Below are 21,879 nucleotides of genomic sequence, written 5' to 3' on the forward strand. Positions count from 1 at the left end.
ATAATAAGTTTGCCTGGTCCTGCAGGGTGGCTTGTGTGCCTGGACATGTATGTAGTGGTATTGTGTATGACAAGTATTCTCCTCTAAATTTCCTCACCTGGTCCCATATTCGTTTTCATGCGATCGTACTAATATTTGAAGGTATGTATTTTGCCATGATGATTTCTCCGCCTGTCTTCGAATAAATCCTGCTTTGGCGTTGACCTGTTGGAAGCTTAAGAGTTTGCTACAGGTGGTGTACCTTCGTAGGATTTCCCAGGCCTTGATTTATTCTTTTTTAGCGTCGGTACACTCTTTCGTCCACCAGGGCTTTAGCTTTTTGTGCACAATACCTGATGACTGGGGTATCGCCTTTTCTGCCGCTGAGATTATGGCCTCAGTGATTTTTTTTTAAGTTCATGAACACTTAGGTCTGGCGAAAAGACAGCTTCCAGTTTGGAGTTCTCCAGAAAAACCGGCCAGTTAGCGAGCTGCAATTTCTTCGGTGTAGACGAGTGCTTAAGGTTCTTGGTGATGATAAGAGTTTCATGACTGCTGGTAAGTGATCGCTAAAGTATGAAGTGTCCAGGGCTTCCCATTTAAGATCATTAAGAAGAGATGGTGAGCAAAAAGCTACATCTAAACAACTCTAAGTGCGGGAAGTTTGTGAAAAGCAGGTCGGGTCACCTGTATTTCAGATATCATTGGATAAAATAAAACCTTCAGCCAGCTGTCCTTTTTGGTCAGTTTTGACACTGCCCCAAAGAGTACAATGACAATTAAAATACCTTACTAAAACAAATGGTTGCGGTTATTGATCAGTTAAATTTTCGAACTGTTTAGTAGTAAAATGGGCGTGGGGTGGAATATACAATGAGCAAATGGTGATGGTTTTGTAAGGCAGAATGGTAGTGCTACTGCTTCGAAATATGTATTCAATTGGACATTTAGCGTAGGAGTGCACGACTGCCCGAGTAGGGTTGCCCTGCACCACTATAGCCGCTCAACCTGAGAAATGGCTGGAAAATTTTCGGTCCCTTAGGACAATGGTGAAAGCTTTGAAAATTTGACTGTGTTTTGGGCCGAGATTTGTTTCCTGCAGACAAACTACAACTGGTGAAAATATGTTGATTATGTCCTTCATGTCACCTAGATTGTGTATGAAACCTCTACAATTCCAATGGATAATAAAGCCATCCTGAAATTGAAAGGTAAGAAATGGCACTAATGAAAGAATAGGAGGTAAGATGTTATGCGATATAAATTTAAAGAAATAGTAATACAAAGGGTCGATAACCTTTAGGTTATGGCATTCTTATTTAACAGCGTTATTGGAACGTTGTCCCTCTTTCCGCGCTCGAGCGAGCGCTTGTCCTGTGGTGTCGATGACACCGGAGTACCTGCGTCGACCTCCATCGCTCTTCTGGGGCGCTAGAGGACCGAGAGTTGGACGCCCAGACCCGTGTCTCGGGCCTTGGAGTTTCCTTGATTTTAGGTACCTGCGGGACTGGTGTCTGCAGGGTTTTGAAGAGAATGGAGCAGCGTTTGGTGCTTCCACCACGGGGTTGGGAGTGTCACTGAGGGACCACTATGCGTGGGCTCGGAGGATTCATGAGGCCTCTGTGGCACTGCCACCACCTGCGTCACTTCGGCATAACTTCTTTGCGAAAGGTACGACAATCGCTTTCTTGCTTCAAAGAACGATATTTTTTAGTTAAGATTTCGTGCAATGACTTCTTGGTACAGCAAGGGAAAGACCACGAGTAATCCTTTGTAGTTAACACAATGTGGGGAAGAGGAACAATTGACAGATTGGTGATCGTTGGAGCTGCATTTACCGTAAGTTGTTTGTCCTCGGCATGCATGTGAAGCATGTCGAAACTTGGCATTTGGTATATCGTCTGGGGTTCGCGATATATGGTCTGACAGTTACTTTTATATAACCTGCATCCACCGAGGTAGGTATTACGCTTGTTCTAAAGGTGAGTATAACTTGTCTGGTCAGGATTTTTGGTCGTTTGTGCGGATGGGTATTCTTTGTATTTTAGCAACATTTTGTTCCTGGAAACCTTCCAGTAGTTACTCATCGCTCAAGCCTATAAAGTCTTCCTCAGATATCCCTCCCCTGCTTAGTTATTAAGAGTTCTCTGGGCTGGAACTGTCACTGTCGCGTCGCTACTACTGGTAACTTCAGAGAGCTTTTCTGTTTGACCTTTATCATTTATTTCTAGGAGGAGGTTCGCGCTAGACGTTTTGGAAACTTTGTGTGTCAGTCCGATTTTGTCTTTCAGGCACTTTGCTGCCAGGAATGGAGAGAACTCTTTGACAGGCATGTTGTTTTCGCTGTGGACTACATGTGGCGTTGCAGATGGAAATGGAGCGTTGCTTCGAAACGAGAATTGGAATGGGGCTTCGGTGCGGCATCTCTTGAGATGTCGATCATAGACAGAGGTTTGCACTGCCATAAGAAAAAGTTGTTCGGGCTTCGCGCTCCTCGGAGGTACCTCGTGACGTGGCTGCCATGGCGGCGCCTGGCGCCTGGGTTAGAGCTAGCCTTAACGGCGTTGTTTTCGATGCCGGGGGTTGTCCAACTAAGTCTCGCTCACCAGTGAATTGTTGTTTTTGTAGGCGGCGTTTCTGATGAAGGAATACGACAATTTTCCACTGCGATTCTTGAGTGAATGAATGTTTGATTTTTAATGGCGCAAGGGCCAAGTATGGCCAAAGAGCGCCATGTCCATGGTAATGGGTTCGCAATATACGTAATGAGTTCTATGAAGTTGGGGCGATGTGGCTGTAAAGGGGCCTTTAAGATGTAGTCGCTCTAAAGTACGTAAAATCTGTATAATAAGATTATGGAGGTGGCGTATGACGTGTGCTATGAACATTAAGATGCATTTAAAAAGAATTATACGATGTGTAAAAATATATGAGGCTATAAGATTGGCTAGAGCACTACTGCCTCCTTAGAGCCCTTGAAACGCCAGGGTCTGGAGGCATGTGCTATGCAACACAATTATCGCAGCGGCATCCTCTGGAACGACGATGCTCTACGAATGTAATGGGCTTATAACATGCAGGACAACATCATTTAAGAAATTGGGGATTGCCTTGATATTAAAAGGGGGTTCTCTGCCAAGAAACATAGCCGGGTGAAGAGGAATGTAGTAACGAAATGCAAGAGGAAAATGTTTCTTTCTTTCCGCTTTGGCTTTCCGGCACTGCAGCAGGACGTGGAGGATGGTAAGCCTCTCCGCGCCGCTACCACAGGTTAGAGGGTCATTTCCGGTGAGTAGAAAATTACGGGTGCCACACATGTGTCCTATTCTGCGACGACAGAATAGGGCATCTGTTCGGCGTGATTTTGCTACAGAGGGCCAGAATCCTAACTGTGGTTTTATCACGTGGAGCTTATTATTTGTTTCCGCGTCCCCCAGGCGTTGGTAGTGGTTCCGTAGTTTTCTTCGTAAGAGAGGCTTCAGATCAGTAGCAGGGACCGCAGCGGTAAAACTAGCTTGCGATGTCATTGATCTGGCTATTTGGTGTGCTAGAACATTTCCCTCAAAAGCTCTATAGACAGGTACCCAGCATATAATGATATGCTAGTTAGATAAGTATGCTCCACACAGAACGGAGTAGAGCTCAACAAGTACAGCGTTCTAGTGTTTAGAGAGTGAAATCTGGGCTTTTACGACACTTAGAGAGTCTGTATATATGACTGTTTGTCGAAGTTTTGATTTCATTATATGCTTCGCTGTCGACAATAGTGCATGGGCTTCTGCCGTAAATATACTAGTTTTCGGGTGCAGCGCACCGCATTCTGAAAAAGATGGGCCGGTGGCTGCGTAAGAAACCCCTGCATCCGACTTGGAACCACCCTTGTAAAACTCAGTGCAAAAGTACTTATACTAGAGTTCTAAAAAATGCATTTTAATATGTGCCTCTGGCGCATGTTTCCCGACATCTACAAAAGACATATCACATTCTATGATCTGCCACTGCCATGGCGGTAACAGTTTCGCTTGAGTCATAGGACAAAGTTCAAGGAGGGGAACACCCATTTCCTCAATTAGGTTCCTCACACGCAAAGCAAACGGCTTCCTCATTGCAGGCCCGTTATGGAAGAGCGTAGCAGCGGCGATATCGTTTGTGGTTGAATAACAAGGACGTTCAATGTTCGCTTGTACTCTCAGGAAGTATGTGAAACTGCTATATGACCGTTGTAGATCAAGTGACCACTGATTTCACTCTACGTAGAGGCCCTGGGTTGGACTTGTTCTGAAAGCGCCCGTCGCGAGACGGGTGCCCAGATGGTGGATGGGGTCTAGGATTTTATGCGAAGCATATTACGAGAGCTCAACCCAGCTCCTCAGGCGCGGCGGTGTCGCCTTCAATACCACGTGACACCGTGACGTCACGACAGAGGAGAAACGGCGCTCCAATTCGCGCCGTCGCTCGCAGCGTCGCGGCGGTATATAAGCAGCTGCGCTTGCCTCTGCTAGACACTCACGAGGTGAGATGCCTCCTATAGACAGAGCTGCTCGTTGGAATGAGAAGCGAAGGTTGCGGCGTGCTACAGAGACTGATTTTCTAGGTGGCTTTGGCTCAACTCTTGCAATATGGGCTGGGTGGGAATCGAACCAGGGTCTCCGGAGTGTGAGACGGAGACGCTACCACTGAGCCACGAGTGCGATGCTTCATAGCGGTACAAAAGCACCTCTAGTGAATACGGTGTTGCCTTAGAAACGAGCTGTTTCTAAGGCTCAGGCATGCGTCGCTTGCTCAGGCGCACATTTCGTTGCCGCGCCGAACGCTGCGTTGCTCGACGGTCACCGCGTCCAATGCGGGGCGCGTAGTGGCTGCGCCTTAGCCCATTGTCTTACACCCCTTGGTGGGTCGACGGGAACGCTGTCGCGTTCCACTCTTGAAGGCGAAGCAGCCGAACCAAATATAGCCAAGCAACAGCAGTTCACCAGGCTAAACAGTGGTTCAACAACTAAAATAAAGGCTAGTATGCTTCGCATCCTGGGCTTAACCTTAGCTAAGCGACAGCCATTTTTTAATGCACTTGGTGTTGCAGAATTATAAATTATTGCACCGTAATCAAGGCGGGAACGGACAAGACTGTTATACAAATTCAAAAGACACTTTTGATCACTACCCCATGTAGTGCGTGACAGAACCTTGAGAAAGTTCATTGTTTTCAAACATTATATTTTCAGATTTTGAATATGGGGAATAAACGTGAACTTTGAATCTAATGTGATTCCCAGGAATTTATGTTGGCTGCTCACAGAGAGGTGGTCTCCCTTGATCGTAATACTAGGCAGTAGAGCTACCCCCCTCTTGTTTGAGAAGAGTACGCAGGTATTTTTTGGGGGTGTTTATTTTGAAGCCGTTCTCATCCACCCGTTTAGACAATTTGTTTATCCCAAGCTTCACTTGTCATTCGCAGACAGCAATAGTGCAAGATTTGAAACTTACTTCTACATCGTCAACATACACGGAATAAAACATTGCCCATGAAACGACTGTATGTAGGCTGTTAATTTTTACAATAAGCAGTGTGCAACTAAGTACGCTCCCTTGCGGAACACCAGTTTCTTGGGTGAATGATTTAGATAAGACATTACCAACCTTTACGCGAAAAGTGCGGTTAGACAGATAGCTTTCAATTGTGTTTAACATGTTCCCACAGACGCCATCGCGGAAAGATCGCGGAGGATCCCATATCGCCATGTCGTGTCGTACGCTTTCTCTAAGTCCAGAAACCCTGAAAGTAAAAACTGTTTATGAATGAACGCATCTCTAATATTTGCCTCAATGCGGGCAAGGTGGTCGATTGTCGACCTTCCCTCTCGGAAACCGCATTGAAGGAGGTCTAGTTTATTGTTGCTCTCTAGGAAGCTGATTAGGCGCCGGTTTACCATTTTTTCAAAAGCTTTCCCCAGACAGCTTGTTAGCGCTATTGGCCTGTAGCTGTTGGCTGAGGCCCGGTCTTTCCCTTGTTTAAGTATTGGAATAAATATAGCTTCTTTCCAGGACGATGGAATGTACCCCGCCGCCCACATGGTATTGAAAAGAGATAGAAGTGATTCCAGTGCTTCAGGGTGTAGATGCCTAATTATTTCGTACATGATACGATTGCCACCTGGCGCCGAGTGGTTGCAAGAAACCAGCGACACCTTAAGTTCCGACAATGTAAATGGCCGATTGTAAGCATCACTCGATGAGCCTTTGCTGTTTAGGGGATGCCGCTCCTCGCGTTCTTTGTGTCTTAGAAATGTTTCTGTAGAGTGCGATGCACTGGACATATATTGAAAGTGGTCGCCTAGAGAATCCGCCTGATTTTTCCAGGCTATCACCTTGGCAACTTACTAACGGTAGGGGATGTGACTCCAGCCTATTGAGTTATTTACCCTATTTCATACTCTTGTTTCATCAGTGTATGAATTTATACTAGAGATGTACCTACCCAGCTTTCTCTCTTTGCTCGTCGACGTGTTCTGCGGCCTTGTGACTTGACTTGTTTGAAATTAATAAGGTTTTTGGTGGTTGGACAATTTCGAAGCAATCTCCAGGCCTTATTTTGATTTTGTCGTGCTTTCCGACATTCGTCGTTCCACCATGGCATGCGGCGTTTACTTGCCGAACCATTAGTTTGCTTGATACATTTAGTTGCAGTGTCAATAATAAAACCTGTTAGATATGCCACAGCGTCGACTATAATAAAACCAGCAATTTTATCTGCGCCTACATACGTCAGCTCTTGGAACAGTTCCCAGTTGGCTGAGTTCATGTTCCATGGCGGAAAATGTGGCGAGCATCCATCCTGTTTTGTTAGGTTTAAAATAATTCGAAAGTGGTCGCTCCCAAAGCAGTTCTTCAGAACACTCCACCCAATACACGGAATTAGTGTTCTCGACACTATACTTAAGTCTATTGATGAGTACGTGTTACGTGCCACACTGTAGTACGTCGGCTCTTTCTTGTTAATTATACATGCTCCTCAGGAGGAGAGAAAGTTTTCAATTAGGATGACGAGAGTCTCCACACAGAATGTTATGTGCGTTGAAGTCGCCGACAATTATGTAAGGTGCCGGAAGTTCATCTATATAGTTTTGAAATTCTGTTTTGTAAAGTTGGTAATTCGCAGGAATGTGTATGGAACTAATCGTGACTAATTTGTTAAGCAGCACTCCTCGGACAGCAACTGTCTCTAGGGGCGTACGAAGTCTTAATTCATGCGCAGCAACATTTTTTGCCAACTATAATGACCACATCCTCGGACGACACGACAGCGTCATCACGGTCTTCACGAAAAAAAGTGTACTGTCGGAGAAAATTAGTTTGCGTATGTTTGAGGTGCGTTTCTTGACCACACAGCACATGAGCTCTTTAATGTCGCCGAGGTTATGTAGAAGTCCTCGCATATTCCATTGTAGTATTTGTGTATCTATTATGCTATATGTGTTGGGTGCTGTGTGTTTAAGAGACTGAGGTTAGCTCACGGGCCTTTTTCTAACGCCGTGATGGGAGTTTTGTCTCTTTTGGAGCGATCGAGAGCGCCTCGCCGCTCCTTAGGCGCTGGTGGCGCCGTCTTGCTGGTGGTTGTGTCCATGGCTGCTTGCGAGGCGCTGGACACGTGCTCTTCCAAGTGCTTTGTTTGGCGTGAAGGCCTCGGCGCGTTGGACGAGGCCTTTGAGGTCAACTGCCCGCAGGTAGATGGCCCCGTCTGCTGGGTTGGCGTAGCAGCACTAGCTGCATCCGCCGGGGCGGGGGGGGGGGGGGGGGTTAGGGGGGCGGATGGCGTCACTGCCGGCTCACTGGGTGTGGGCCGGACAGCCGCCGGAGACCATTGTGGCGCAGCCCCCTGACGCGTCACTCCGGCAAAGGTGCTCTTTGGCAGGAAGAATACCCGCCTGCGTGCCTCTTTGAAACTTATGTTTTCTTTTACTTTAATTGTAACTATTTCCTTTTCTTTCATCCACGATGGGCACGCCCGCGATTATGCAGCGTGCTCCCCTTCACAGTTTACACAATGGAGAGAGTTTTTACAAGAATCAGAGGTGTGCTCATGAGCACTGCATTTTGCGCAGGTTTGGCGGCCTCGACAGCTCTGTGAACTGTGACCGAAACGCTGGCATTTGAAGCAACGCAGGGGATTTGGAACACATGGCCGAACACGGAGCTTGATATAGCCCGCCTCGACGGACTGGGGCAGAACACTTGGGCCAAAAGTAAGTACCAGGTGTTTGGTCTTAATTTGGTCATCATCTTAATTCGCTTAACGTTGATGACGTTCTGCTCACTGAAGCCCTCCAAGAGCTCAGCCTCAGTCAGCTCCAAGAGATCATCATCGGAGACTACGCCACGTGTGGTATTCTTAGAACGATGCGGAGTTACTGGTATACTTTGGCGTCGCCAAATGATACTAAATTGGATATTGCTTCAGGCTGCGGAGTTCCAAGAGGAGATCACCGCTTGCCATTCTGGATGCTTTGTAACCTCTAGCAAAAATTTGGGTGAAAGACTTAGACACGAGGAATGGTGAGATTGTTTGCACGGGTTTGTCTGGTTGTTCGGAGTGGACAACATGGAAGCGAGGGAAAGTTTCTTTTTGACGGGCGTAAAATTCTAAGACATGATCGGTGCGCCCCCTCTTCAGGGAGCGATCAGGTAGTGGGGGAAAGGAAGCAGCCATAGTAGATTGTAATTTCAGCAGTACCGCCAGCCATCCACCGTGGAGTCCTACAAGGGGACGCTGCAGGGCCTGTGAAATACGGCCTGCAAACGCCAGCTGTACATTACCACTATACGAAATATGAAATAACCTAGGTTGGTTATTCACACAAGGTTAGCCCTTGCTGCCTGGAAAAATTGGAAGAGAAGCCAGGAGAAGACAGGAAAAATGGAAAGTGAGAGAAAGACGAAGATTGGAGGGAGATCGAGAGACAGGAATAGGCAACTACCAAATTCCCCCGGGTGGGTCAGTCCGGGGGTGCCGTCTATGTGAAGCAGAGGCCAAAGGGGTGTGTTGCCTCCGCCGGGGGGCCTTAAAGGTCCAAACACCCAGCATAAGCTCAACCCCCAGGATCCCCCTTTCCCCAGAAACGGCTAAGCCGCGCATGGCTACACGCGGGAGGGTCCAACCCTCGTGTGCTCGGGTACGTGGTGTCGCAGCACACCGAACGCCTGCTGACGCAGACGCCCCTGTGGGGCACTGCGATTCTTGATTGTGGAGCTGCGCCGATGAGACGGTAGACTCTATCCGGGCAAGGCTTCGTTAGACAGGGGTCTCGGATGACTCTCAGATACAATTTCCTTGATTTAGGTGTCGGTAGACTGATGGGTAATGCTGCCTGGGTTTCTAGCGATCGTGGCATTCCGCGCTCAGTTGCCCCCACAGCTCATTGTCGACGCGGTGGCTGCTTGCGGGTCTCTGCACTCCCGCACCCAGCGTTCGGCCTTAGGGCTAGCCTAACGTCGGCGTTGCCGATGGTAGGTTAGTGAACACGGCGAACTGTTCGATTCCGCTGTGTCCCCTTGATGTTTACGAAGATATTCCGCTGATCACGGTGGTGCTAGAAGATTTTGGGCGCTTCGAAAATTCGAAATCACGGAGCGATGCGAAACACGCCTGAATGCCTCGAGGGGGCGCAGAGGCACCCCTTATACGCGGGTGATTTCTTCGATGCCCTACCACATACTACGCCAAATCTAAATAGTTTTTTTTTAGTTTCGTCGAATTTTAGGCATATTGCAGGTCAGTGTGCTCTATCAAAACTAACATCAATGGTAAGGACTCACGTTGTATAATCTCCCTTATTTTACTCACGCGACATTTTATTAGTGCGCAGATGGCAGCGTCATATTTACCATCATTGACCGTGTTCTGCTAAACGGAAGCTATAGTGCCATAGTGCACATTCACCAGGTCAGAGCAATTCCGTCACATCTTTACTTTAGTACTATGTAATGCCTAGTGGAAGAGCAGGGCTTTTGCATACATGTTTCACCTGCGTCCAGATAAACTCTCCCTGAACGGAAAATCATGACAAATAACGCAGAGGCTATAGCTACCCCATCTTGCAAAGATATGTTTTCGATGGTATTTTCCTATGTTGTTTATTTGTGATCCACGCTAATAAAGGACAGCTGAAAGAGGTGAGAATAAAGGTTGTGCCTAACGGACCAATGGTTTGTTAGACACCACCATGTGAAGCGAACAGATAATCCAGCCAAGGAAGATAAAGGGAAACTACATGTGGTGCTATAATGGAAAGGCAGGTATGATAAGCTACAGAGAGATGAAAGTGGAAAGAAAACAAACAATTTGCCGCTTGCGCTATTGGAGCTACAACGGCAGCTGCAACCCTACGAAAGTTGGCATATCTCGTGAAGCCAGTGGCTAGAAAAGTGTCCCACAAAAGCCCAAACAGCCATAAGTGGTGTTCGCCCATAATCTCGGGTCACATCTTCTACACACGAAAGTGGATGGAAGAAAAATCGTAGAAATTCTCTAGAGCCATACATGTAATGCGAAGAATGTGGGTTTTATTTCCACCGGCAGAAAGTTGCCGTTTCTTACACTCTTATTTTATTTCTATTTTACATTATTTTTTGTTATTTGTTTCCCCAAAATTACCAATAATATTTTACTTAGGTATTGTTATCTACTAGATATCGATATTCTAGGTGAGTACGTAATCGCACCTAATACCGTTGCTCCGTTAACTGAGCAAGCAAACCTAGAAGCAATGGAATTTGCTTCAGCCCAATTGTTACTTAGTTTCCTCGGGCATTGCCGCTTCACTGCTAACCCTTCAACTGTCTGTTTAAAAATTGTTTGTACAAGAATATAGATATCTATTGCGAAACGCACACACTTGTTTTGTCAGGAGAAATATCGATAATTATATGACGTTTTATGTGGAGCTTATTCTATACGTCACTACTGCTAGTGGTGAAATCACAAGAGATAGACGATGACCCTTTCGTTATGTTCTGTTCTGATTATGACTTTGTTCCACGCAAGGCTGCAAGCAATAATTCAGCTAATACTGATCCCTACAGGATAATGCTCAACTTTGGGTCTGTGGTTGGCTCACTTCTGGTAATTGGAGGTACATAACAAAAGAGTAATCAAATAGAAAACTTCATCAATCATTCCATTTAGGTAATGCAAACGCGACAAATTATTCTATTGGCTTGGATACAGCAACAGAAGAAGCTGAATCCATTACTATTTCGACAGTTACACATTACACTTACATAACAGTAGCTGAAGAAGTCGTACAAGCCATAGTACCATTCACTGTCGTTTTGGCAGCAGTAATAGCAACTCCACAGGACATTTCTCTGCAAAAGAAAAGATGATCGGAACTTTACTCGTAAGAAATGACAGATTTTACTGTATGTAACGAAGCTTAGTAAATAAAAATAGTTTAGCGATTATGTGTTCAACCAACCACAATTGAATGCAGTTTACGACATGAAGATAGTATGAAAATACAGTACTCTGTGACTCCGCAACATCAAGCGCCACGAACTGCGCCATAGCATAGATGGGCCACACATATGGGACACAGTGGCATTTATGCAGCCCTTTCTTTTGTTACTTCCAGTGCCTCTCTCCAGGTTCACAAGAAGCATTAGTGGGTCCAATTCCTTGCAAACCTCTCCTTGTGTGTTTCCTTTAATTTGATTGTAGCCCGAAGTGACACAGGGACTAGCAGCAGACAGGACAAGCGCTCGTCCTGTCTGCTTTCAGTTTCTGTCTGTGTCAGCCCTACAATCCAAGAATACATCACCGTACCAACACCGCCAACTTTCTATCCTTTTGCATTATATTTTCGTTTGTTTCATTTGTAATATCTGTAAGTTTATTTATTGTTTGAATATTTCTATGCAAAGCGTCACCTTTTACTGATATGGCTCACTCTACTCCTAACAGGATCGCGTGAGCCACTCTGAGTTTTTTGTGGAGATTTTACAGTACCACAATAAGGGCAATGCCATATTTGCACACGTGATAAGGCCTTCGATTTAGCGCTTCCTGATCGGCATTAGCCGGTTTGCTTACAATTGCCATGAGGCTGCCCAACCGGCAACCGCGTTGCGTATGAATATGCACACGATAAAATAGATTTGCCAACACTGCAAACTCTGTAATTATACATTTCATTTATCTATTATGCTTTAAATGCGATTTCAATGATGTGCGAGCTTACCAGCTGAAGGCCAAGACTGTAGCCACCCGAAGTATTTACAGCGGTAGATTTGTTGGGCTGTTACTGCCGTGTCCCTGTTGTCTTCCTTAACTGTATGCGCAATGGCATCGTTCTGAAATAGGTGTATGTGCACGCAGAAAATGCATGTTTGTGACCGTCTGCCGCCAAAGTGGTCGGTTACGACCACGTAAGTTTGGTCGCCAGCGGTGTTCAAATTCTTTAGGCAGGGTTTTCTCATTTTTTACCGCGCGAACTAGAGAGCCATCGCTCGCCTACAGTTTCATTCTGGGCGAAGAAAGAAACCTCGTGTTGCCCACCTCTTTGTCCATGTTTTCCTTCACTGGTATTCACAGTAAACTTGCTCGAGTATGCCATCGTGCTTGCATCGCTGAGACGTAGGGTTCACTCGCATGCTTATTGAAGTTAACCATTTAGCAATATTTCCTGCCAGCGCTGGTAATAACACTGCGTTGTTACTGCAGGAGGTTTGAACAGTGTTAATCTGGCAGTCATCACTGGCAATCGTTTACTGGTCACTGGCAGCGTGGGCAGTAAAGCTTGTGGTGCTCGGTTTACGGAAAGGTGTTCATTACCATCAGTAACAAAGAGGCCCCCTATGCAGATGAGACCGGTGAAGCTCGCACACAGCACCTTCCACATATTCAAGACTTTGTCGCAGTTCTGGCTTTCCCAACGGAGTACGTCTTGCCTGTTCTCTTCCACAGTTTAAATAAAAATACCGCGCGATTGCTGGCCTCTCGGCGGAACATTCCCGGAGCCGAAAGCGGTGGCTGATGCACTTGAAATCAATCCTGTGGTTTTGTGTGCCGAAACCATGACTTCATTATGATACACACTGTAGTGGACCACTAAGGATTCATTATGACCACATGTAAATGTGTAGCATGATCCCTCCCTTCCCCGTCCCCCAATTCAAGGGGCACGGGCGTTTTTACATTCCGCCCGCATCGAAATGCGGCTACCACAGCCGACATTTGATCCCGCTACGTCGTGCTTAGCCGCGTAGCACTATAGCTGTCAAGCCACCAGGTGGGTGTGGCTGATGCAAGCTGGTTGCCCTCGAGTCAGAAGGTGTTCAATGGAGGCGGCCAGTTTGCGGCCCTCGGTGTGCGGTGCGTAGCCTGCTCGCTGTAAATCAATCTATATTTCGATATCTTGTTGCCTCTATGATATTACCACAAAGGTAGTACACTTATTGCCAAATTGTTCTTTTTGATGAAATGTTTGCTTTCATCAAACTAGGAACATTTTTTAAATGTCTTCCATCTACGTCATGTTACGCCGCATACTTTTCTCACGTTGTGTTCTTTCTTCTTGTGAAGAAAGCAAGTGACGAGAATTATGCAGGGTTTCGCATAGTGAATGTTGTTATTCGAGCGCTAATTTTGCATAGAATCGTTGCAAATATTTTTTTTTTCTGAGACATACTACAGTATCAACATTCATTCAACGTTTGCCTCTTTGAATCTTTAACATAGACGTTGCACGAGAAACTAGAAGTTAGGTGCAAAGATTAAGTAGGTTAGATATTGTATTATTTTCACTTTACATAACTCATTTAAGATTAAAAAATATCACTGTTCTATTTGAATGCAATAATAAATATTTCTGCTGCCTTCCTAGTCTTCACATAAAAAAAACTTTTTTTTTGGTCTTCCAATTTTCCTGTTTTCACGAACCCCGGAAAGATTTGAGCTCCTCTGTACCTTTCGGCGAAGTGGAGAAGATAATTACGAGTTTCTTTACTCAACCCTACCTCAAAGCCCTAGTTGCTGGTTGCCAGTTAAGAAAAAAACCGTCCGGTTTGTCGAGCTAAATGAACCACTTTTATTCCGTAATCATCAACTATGGACTTCTCTCTAACATGGTGAACTATCTTGCGAACTTCACCGCCTTACAACTTCACCATCATCATCATCATCAGCCTAGTTACGCCCACTGCAGGGCAAAGGCCTCTCCCATACTTCTCCAACTACCCCGGTCATGTACTAATTGTGGCCATGTTGTCCATGCAAACGTCTTAATGTCAACCGCCCACCTAACTTTCTGCCGCCCCCTGCTACGCTTCCTTTCCCTTGGAATCCAGTTCGTAAGCCTTAATGACCATCGGTTATCTTCCCTCCTCATTACATGTCCGGCCCATGCCCATTTCTTTTTCTTCATTTTAACTAAGATGTCGTTTACCCGCGTTTGTTGCCTCACCCAATCTGCTCTTTTCTTATCCCTTAACGTTACACCCATCATTCTTCTTTCCATAGCTCGTTGCGTCGTCCTCAATTTCAGCAGAACCCTTTTCGTAAGCCTCCAGGTTTCTGCCGCATATGTGAGTACTGGTAACACACAGCTGTTATACACTTTCCTTTTGAGGGATAGTGGCAACCTGCTGTTCATGATTTGAGAATGCCTGCCAAACGCACCCCAACCCACTCTTATTCTTCTGGCTATTTCAGTCTCATGATCCGGATCCGTGGTCACTACCTGCCCTAAGTAGATGTATTCCCTTACCACTTCCAGTGCTATCGCTACCTATCGTAAACTGCTGTTCTCTTCCGAGACTGTTAAACAATACTTTAGTTTTCTGCAGATTAATTTTCAGACCCACCCTTCTGCTTTGCCTCTCCAGCTCAGAAAGCATGCATTGCAATTGGTCTCCTGAGTTACTAAGCAAGGCAATATCATCAGCGAATCGCAAGTTGCTAAGGTATTCTCCATCAACTTTTATGCCTAATTCTTCCCACTCCAGTCCTCTGAATACCTCCCGTAAAAATGCTGTGAATAGCATTGGAGATATTGTATCTCCCTGTCTGACGCATTTCTTTATAGGGATTTTGTTGCTTTCTTTGTGGAGGACTACGGTGGCTGTGGAGCCGCTATAGATATCTTCCAGTATTTTTACATATGGCTCATCTACACCCTGATTCCGTAATGCCTCCATGACTGCTGAGGTTTCGACTGAATCAAACGCTTTCTCGTAATCAATGAAAGCTATATATAAGGGTTGGTTATATTCTGCACATTTCTCTATCACTTGATTGATAGTGTAAATATGGTCTATTGTTGAGTAGCCTTTACGGAATCCTGCCTGGTCCTTTGGTTGACAGAAGTGTAAGGTATTCCTGATTCTATTTGCGATTACCTTAGTAAATACTTTGTAGGCAACGGACAGTAAGCTGATCGGTCTATAATTTTTCAAGTCTTTGGCGTCCCCTTTCTTATGGATTTGGATCATGTTAGCGTTCTTCCAAGATTCCGGTACGCTCGAGGTTATGAGGCATTGCGTATACAGGGTGGCCAGTTTCTCTAGAACAATCTGACCACCATCCTTCAACAAATCTGCTGTTACCTTATCCTCCCCAGCTGCCTTGGCCCTTTGCATAGCTCCTAAGGCTTTCTTTACTTCTTCTGGCGTTACCTGTGGGATTTCGAATTCCTCTAGGCTATTCTCTCTTCCACTATCGTCGTGGGTGCCGCTGGTACTGTATAAATATCTATAGAACTCCTCAGCCACTTGAACTATCTCATCCATATTAGTAACGATATTGCCGGCTTTGTCTCTTAACGCACACATCTGATTCTTGCCTATTCCTAGTTTCCTCTTCAGTGTTTTTAGGCTTCCTCCGTTCCTGAGAGCCTGTTCAATTCTATCCATATTATAGTTCCTGATGTCCGCTGTCTTACGCTTGTTGATTGACTTAGAAAGTTCTGCCAGTTCTATTCTAGCTATAGGGTTAGAGGCTTTCATACATTGGCGTTTCTTGATCAGATGTTTCGTCTCCTGCGATAGCTTACTGGTTTCCTGTCTAACGGCGTTACCACCGACTTCTATTGCGCACTTCTTAATGATGGCCATGAGATTGTCGTTCATTGCTTCAACACTAAGGTCCTCTTCCTGAGTTAAAGCCGAATACCTGTTCTGTAGCTTGATCCGGAATTCCTCTAGTTTCCCCCTTACCGCTAACTCATTGATTGGCTTCTTGCGTACCAGTTTCTTCCGTTCCCTCCTCAAGCCTAGGCTAATTCGAGTTCTTACCGTCCTATGGTCACTGCAGCGTACCTTGCCGAGCACTTCTACATCTTGTATCATGCCAGGGTTCGCGCAGAGTATGAAGTCGATTTCATTTCTAGTCTCACCATTCGGGCTCTTCCACGTCCACTTTCGACTAACCCGCTTGCGGAAAAAGGTATTCATTATCCGCATAATATTCTGCTCTGCAAACTCTACTAATAATTCTCCTCTACTATTCCTAGAGCCTATGCCATATTCCCCCACTGACTTGTCTCCAGCCTGCTTCCTGCCTACCCTGGCATTGAAGTCGCCCATCAGTATAGTGTATTTTGTTTTGACTTTACCCATCGCCGATTCTACGTTTTCATAAAAGCTTTCGACTTCCTGGTCATCATGACCGCATGTAGGGGCATAGGCTTGTACCACCTTCAATTTGTACCTCTTATTAAGTTTCACAACAAGACCTGCCACCCTCTCGTTAATGCTATAGAATTCCTGTATGTTACCAGCTATTTCCTTATTAATCAGGAATCCGACTCCTAGTTCTCGTCTCTCCGCTAAGCCCCGGTAACACAGTATATGCCCGCTTTTTAGCACTGTATATGCTTCTTTTGTCCTCCTAACCTCACTGAGCCCTATTATATCCCATTTACTACCCTCTAATTCCTCCAATAACACTGCTAGACTCGCCTCACTAGATAGCGTTCTAACGTTAAACGTTGCCAGGTTCAGATTCCAATGGCGGCCTGTCCGGTCCGTCTGGTTTCACGCACATTTAATTATTGCTCTCTGCATTCGGGCTTCTGTATTTAAAATTAACCATATTAATCGTCATAATAGATGTGTACCTATAGAGACCCGTAATTTCTACGTAAGGAGGTCCCATAATCGGGGTTCTTAGTAGACGTCCAATATCTTTAAACTTATAAATATATCTTTTACAAAAGATAACGAGAAAGAAACTTGGTTTTTCTAGCGCGCCTTCTCGCAGAAATAACAATTACTAGCAATAATGACATCACACAATAAGAACTACTAATTTTGCCGGAAATTTATTCAATTGCTTTAAATATATAGAAAAGACACCAGCAAAGCTTAGCCAAGGTTTTCGTTCTCTTCGGTCTATTTGGCAAAAAAACTAAGATTTTTCAGCGTTGCGGATAAGTGTGCGGTTTTTAACTATGCAACAAATGCCCCATACACCAGCATTACGCGATGACGTTTTCAGCATCGGTGAAACGCCAAAGCCCCGCAGCCATTATTACAGGTTAAATTAAGTTGACTGCAATTATTTCTTTCGTAACCATGAGATTTAAAATGTTGGTTAATATGAATTTCTTAATATTCATGAAGGATTATAATGAAGTGATGAACATGAGCAGTATTATAATGCCCCTCACCATGTTTCACCATGTCTGGCAAGCGTATTGCATACACTACGCGCTCGCGATCGCGTCTTCTAAGGATTACATCGCTACGCGCCACGGAAAGACCTGAAGTTTCAAACTACACTCCGTTTGCCGTTCTGCTCGCGGGCGCCGCGGTCATAGAGGGGAGGGGGGGGGATGACGTATATCAGTAAGTGTGCCTACGTACACGTCTATGGTGTGACGTTGCTCATACTGACAAGTGGCACTCCGAGAATTATTCAAGGCTACATCTGTTACTTGTGTATTCTGTAGCTTCAGGAAACGAATTAAAGCTTAGAGAAATAATAAAACGCAGAAACCAAATGTCTGCTGTTTTTGTTTTACTTCACACTCTAGCCAAAGATATTTCCTTCTATTTCGTTTGCTTGTTCCCATGTCGTACAGTCGCGCGCGCTCATGCAGAAACTATGTGATTTTCTACCGTGTTCCAGCATGCGATCATGCTCTGTGATCCGATTGCGTCCACCTCAGCGGTTTTGTAGCACTGGCCTAAACGACTAGTGGAGGTGTTCTCGTGCTCAGAGCGCAAAATCGAGTGCTCCGCGAAAGTATACAAACGCAACTACTCGCGCGTGCGACCGTCATTGGAAGCGCGCCGCGTAGCAGAAAAAAAGTGAGGGAACAAAAAATGAAAATACAAGAAGACGGGCCCATGAAGTACGAGTCTCGCAGTGCTCGAGCTCCCGTACGGGAGAACGCAGGGAGGAATATCGCGTGTTGACGCTAGATGGGTAAGCGCAGGGAGCGCGCTTTTTGGCTGTTACACTCCCCTCCTGAAATCATGGGTTTGCGGCACTGAAATAGTTCCATCTTGAATATTATTTACACCAATTTGAAAAAAAAAACATCTTGAGCTAGAACGCTTCGAAGACGGTCCGTAACACGATATAAAACGTGATACATAATATAAAAACGTATTTTGGGTCCCTTTTCAGTGTGTGCGGTGAGCAAATTGCCATGTTTAAAATTAAATATTTTTCACTTCATGAGTTAAACTAAATAATGTCTGTAATTAAGTAGGTGTTCGTTAATTCCAAAACTGGCACGTTATCGGCAAAGCACTCATGTGAAAGGTTACAGTGATTATACTGTGGTTGAACGAAACACCAACTGAAACGCCTTTGCTAACAACGACCTATAAACTTAATAAACTTACGCCATAGTTATGTTTATCCGGGCACTCGTGGTACATTTCTGGGTGTGCTTGTATTTCTTCTTCTGCAATAAAATAGTCAAGGCGTTCAATTTCTTTCAAATATAAACACTAATCATAACTACCTTTCTGTATAAGGCGGCATCAATGAGAACCACTACATCACACCACATTCCCATTAAGAAAAAGCCTAGTGCATGATGTGAAAGCGGATTCACCTTAATCAAACCTACTATATAAATTGCAACGCTACTAATCAATATAGCTCTGCAGTGTTGCGTTTAATGAGGATAGCAGTTCAGGCCAGTTTCAAATTTATTGCGTGAATGTAGCTCTAACCACTAACGTGCGGGAATATAGGTGTTTTTAGCCGAAAGGAGGAACAAACACATGCTCTCTGTTTGTGCAACATTCCGCTAACGTTTTCTTCCCACCCTTCAATTCTTTTCGCCCCATCTTTGCCATACGTTGAATAGGCAGTACAGGCATCCATATTTTTTGCTACTTTCACAATTTTCTCGCAACACGCTTTACTTCTCACAGCCTTTACTAAAATGTGAACCGCACTAGGAATCCGCGCAAAATTTTGTTGTAGATTTTGGGCCCTTCCGCTTGTCTACATTCACGCTGGAGTATATGTTATTTAGGTGCATCGTAAGATAGAAATGTCTGTGTTAGTTTAATGTATCCATCTTTCAATCAGACAACAATTAAAAGTAATAACGCAATTGCAATAACTTACCCAAAGAACTTGGGTAGTCACACTCTCCTCCCTTGCAGAGGCCAGCAAATGCTCTTTTTGGAGAATACTCTACGCTCTGCAAAATACATACGCAGTCAGTTAACGGGCAATTTTGGAAGAATTTCAACAGACCTGCTGATAGCATTAGCGACATTCTAGCTGATCATTCGATGGGATCGAGTGGCGATGTCACCCGTCCTCTCTGGGTGGTCCTAACGGCCGCCGACAACCGCTGTGACCATGTCCTTCGCAAAATGCAGGTCCCGGTGCAATAGAAAGGCACTTGTGAGATTGTTTGAACAAAATGCTTTCTTAAAAAGGTTATGATTTCTTTTTCCTTTTCCATGAAGGATAGAAGCAAGAATAAGCAGTGTGTTCATCATCATAGTTTGCACAGTGGAGTGGGTCGTTGCAGTTGTCGTCGGAGTGGTCATGCAGTAATGTGCACTTTGCACAGGGTGTACGGCCTCGGTAAGTCTGCGAGCCGTGACCGAATCTTTGGCACTTAAAACATCGTCGTGAATTTTGTATGTATGGCCTGGCATTGATTTTCATGTAGCCTGTTTCGATGTGGAATGTGCTTGTACAAAAGCTGAGGATCCTTTGTTTTGTGGGAATATCCTTATCCTCTCAACGAATATAATTCATTGCACCTTCGTGACATGTTGTTCGTTCCAGCCATCTAGGAGCTCTGCCTCTTTCAATTCTAGCAGGTCCTGTTCTGAAAACACACCTCGTGTGCTGTTGAGGGAATGGTGAGTGGATACTGAAATTGGCGTTATACCAAATATAACGAGATTTGTCAGTTTGTTATGTTGCGCTTTGTTTCTAACTCCAAGAGGAACGTCGCCACTGGCCATTTACGAAATTTTATATCCGGGGACCAGAGTGTCAGTGATGCACTTTGCAAGAACGATAAAAGAAATCATTCTTACAATCCCTTGGTGCATGTCGGTATGGATGACGTGGAAATGTGGGAAGATGCTTTTGCTCTCGGCGAAAAATTTGAAAGATTCATCGGTATACCTTCTTAGTGCACATGCTGCTACAGAAATTAGTGAGTGCCCAGGATATCCTGCTGACAAACGACAATCAACTTCCTTACAGAAACTGTCCAGTTCCTAGTGTGTGCAGGGTTTACCTGTAGCATTGCGAAAACAATACGACTCAATACTTCATTGTGACAGTTTAGTGTGCGCCGATGTAAAGGGGAGCCCTAGCTTGTGGCCTTTTAGCTCGTTTCACCAGCAGACATGCCTTTGTCTAAAAAGAAGCTCAAAGTATAGAAATCAGATTGAATCTTTTTCAAGGATTTCATGGGCTAAGGATAAGGGCCTCAAGCACGTACAATAAATAGCGAGAGTCATCTGTACATTTGGATTGTAGTCGACATGTCTACAACCTAAGAGCACCAAATAACATCTACGTTGCGAAAGGTCTTGACACCAGATGAAAAACTCAGATAGGACAGGAACATTCTGTAATAGTAAGCCGGGTGCAGTTATATTAAAAATGGCACTATGCAGGACTATATGCCGGTCCCATTTACATGATTGAAAATCTTGTCGTCCCAAGGAACGAAGGTCGATTAGAGGTGACATTTTACCAGCTGAAGAAAGCCACCTGATGTCATACTTATTCCATTCTGAAAGCGGGCTGTTCCGTGTATGTTGATCGCATCTTCGATGCAGAACATTAGTTTTTTTGTGCGGGAGGGAATAGAATAAATTGTTTAGGTCGACAGAAAAGACTCTAAGGTCTTCGTTAAGGCGATCCTTAAGGGACGTTATGACGTGATCCAAGTCGTTGTTTAGAGAAGGGTCGTCACCAGTAAGAACTTTGAGCTTTGGTAGTAGAAAGCTGAAAACCACACACTACCAGCAGCCCTTCTCCCACAATATAAGTAGAAACGGACAACCACCTTTGTGGGTCTTAGCTCTAAAAAACACTGTGAGAGACAAACTGGCTTTCTAATCATTAAAGCGAGCTAGTGCAGTCATTTTCAAATCCTGGAACATATAAACGTGTTGAATACAACTCAGTGTGCAGGTGGCTCTTGCTCTTATTTCTGAGAGCTCGAGACGTTTGTTTTAGCCCATAAAACACTGGAAAATTAAGGAATAAGGTTCATTGACTTGAAATTTCTTTGACCAAAGGCATGTCTGCTGGTGATACGAGCCTAGAGGCCACAACCCACTGCTTCAGTTTACATCGGCGCGCAGTAAACTGGTAAAAAGAAGGCCTGTACTTAATTGTTTTTGGTATGATATCAGTACATCCTGCGCTCACAAGGTACCGGGCAGCTTCTGTGGGTA

The 21,879-nt window shown here is 44.9% G+C and overlaps 1 long non-coding RNA gene across 1 annotated transcript in view; it reads right to left on the bottom strand.

Annotated features, from left to right (window-relative positions):
• LOC139050529 (uncharacterized) overlaps window positions 1-18,888 on the bottom strand; it is a 28,354-nt gene extending 9,466 nt beyond the window's left edge. The window contains exons 1-2 of the long non-coding RNA XR_011508936.1: window positions 18,826-18,888; window positions 11,254-11,340 (exon numbers count right to left, since the gene is read on the bottom strand). This is a non-coding gene — a long non-coding RNA (uncharacterized lncRNA). The remainder of the gene's footprint in view (window positions 1-11,253; window positions 11,341-18,825) is intronic.
• Between the last annotated feature and the right edge of the window lie 2,991 nt (window positions 18,889-21,879).

This window comes from Dermacentor albipictus, chromosome 10 (genome assembly GCF_038994185.2).
Source record: "Dermacentor albipictus isolate Rhodes 1998 colony chromosome 10, USDA_Dalb.pri_finalv2, whole genome shotgun sequence".
Classification (NCBI taxonomy): Eukaryota; Metazoa; Arthropoda; class Arachnida; order Ixodida; family Ixodidae; genus Dermacentor; species Dermacentor albipictus.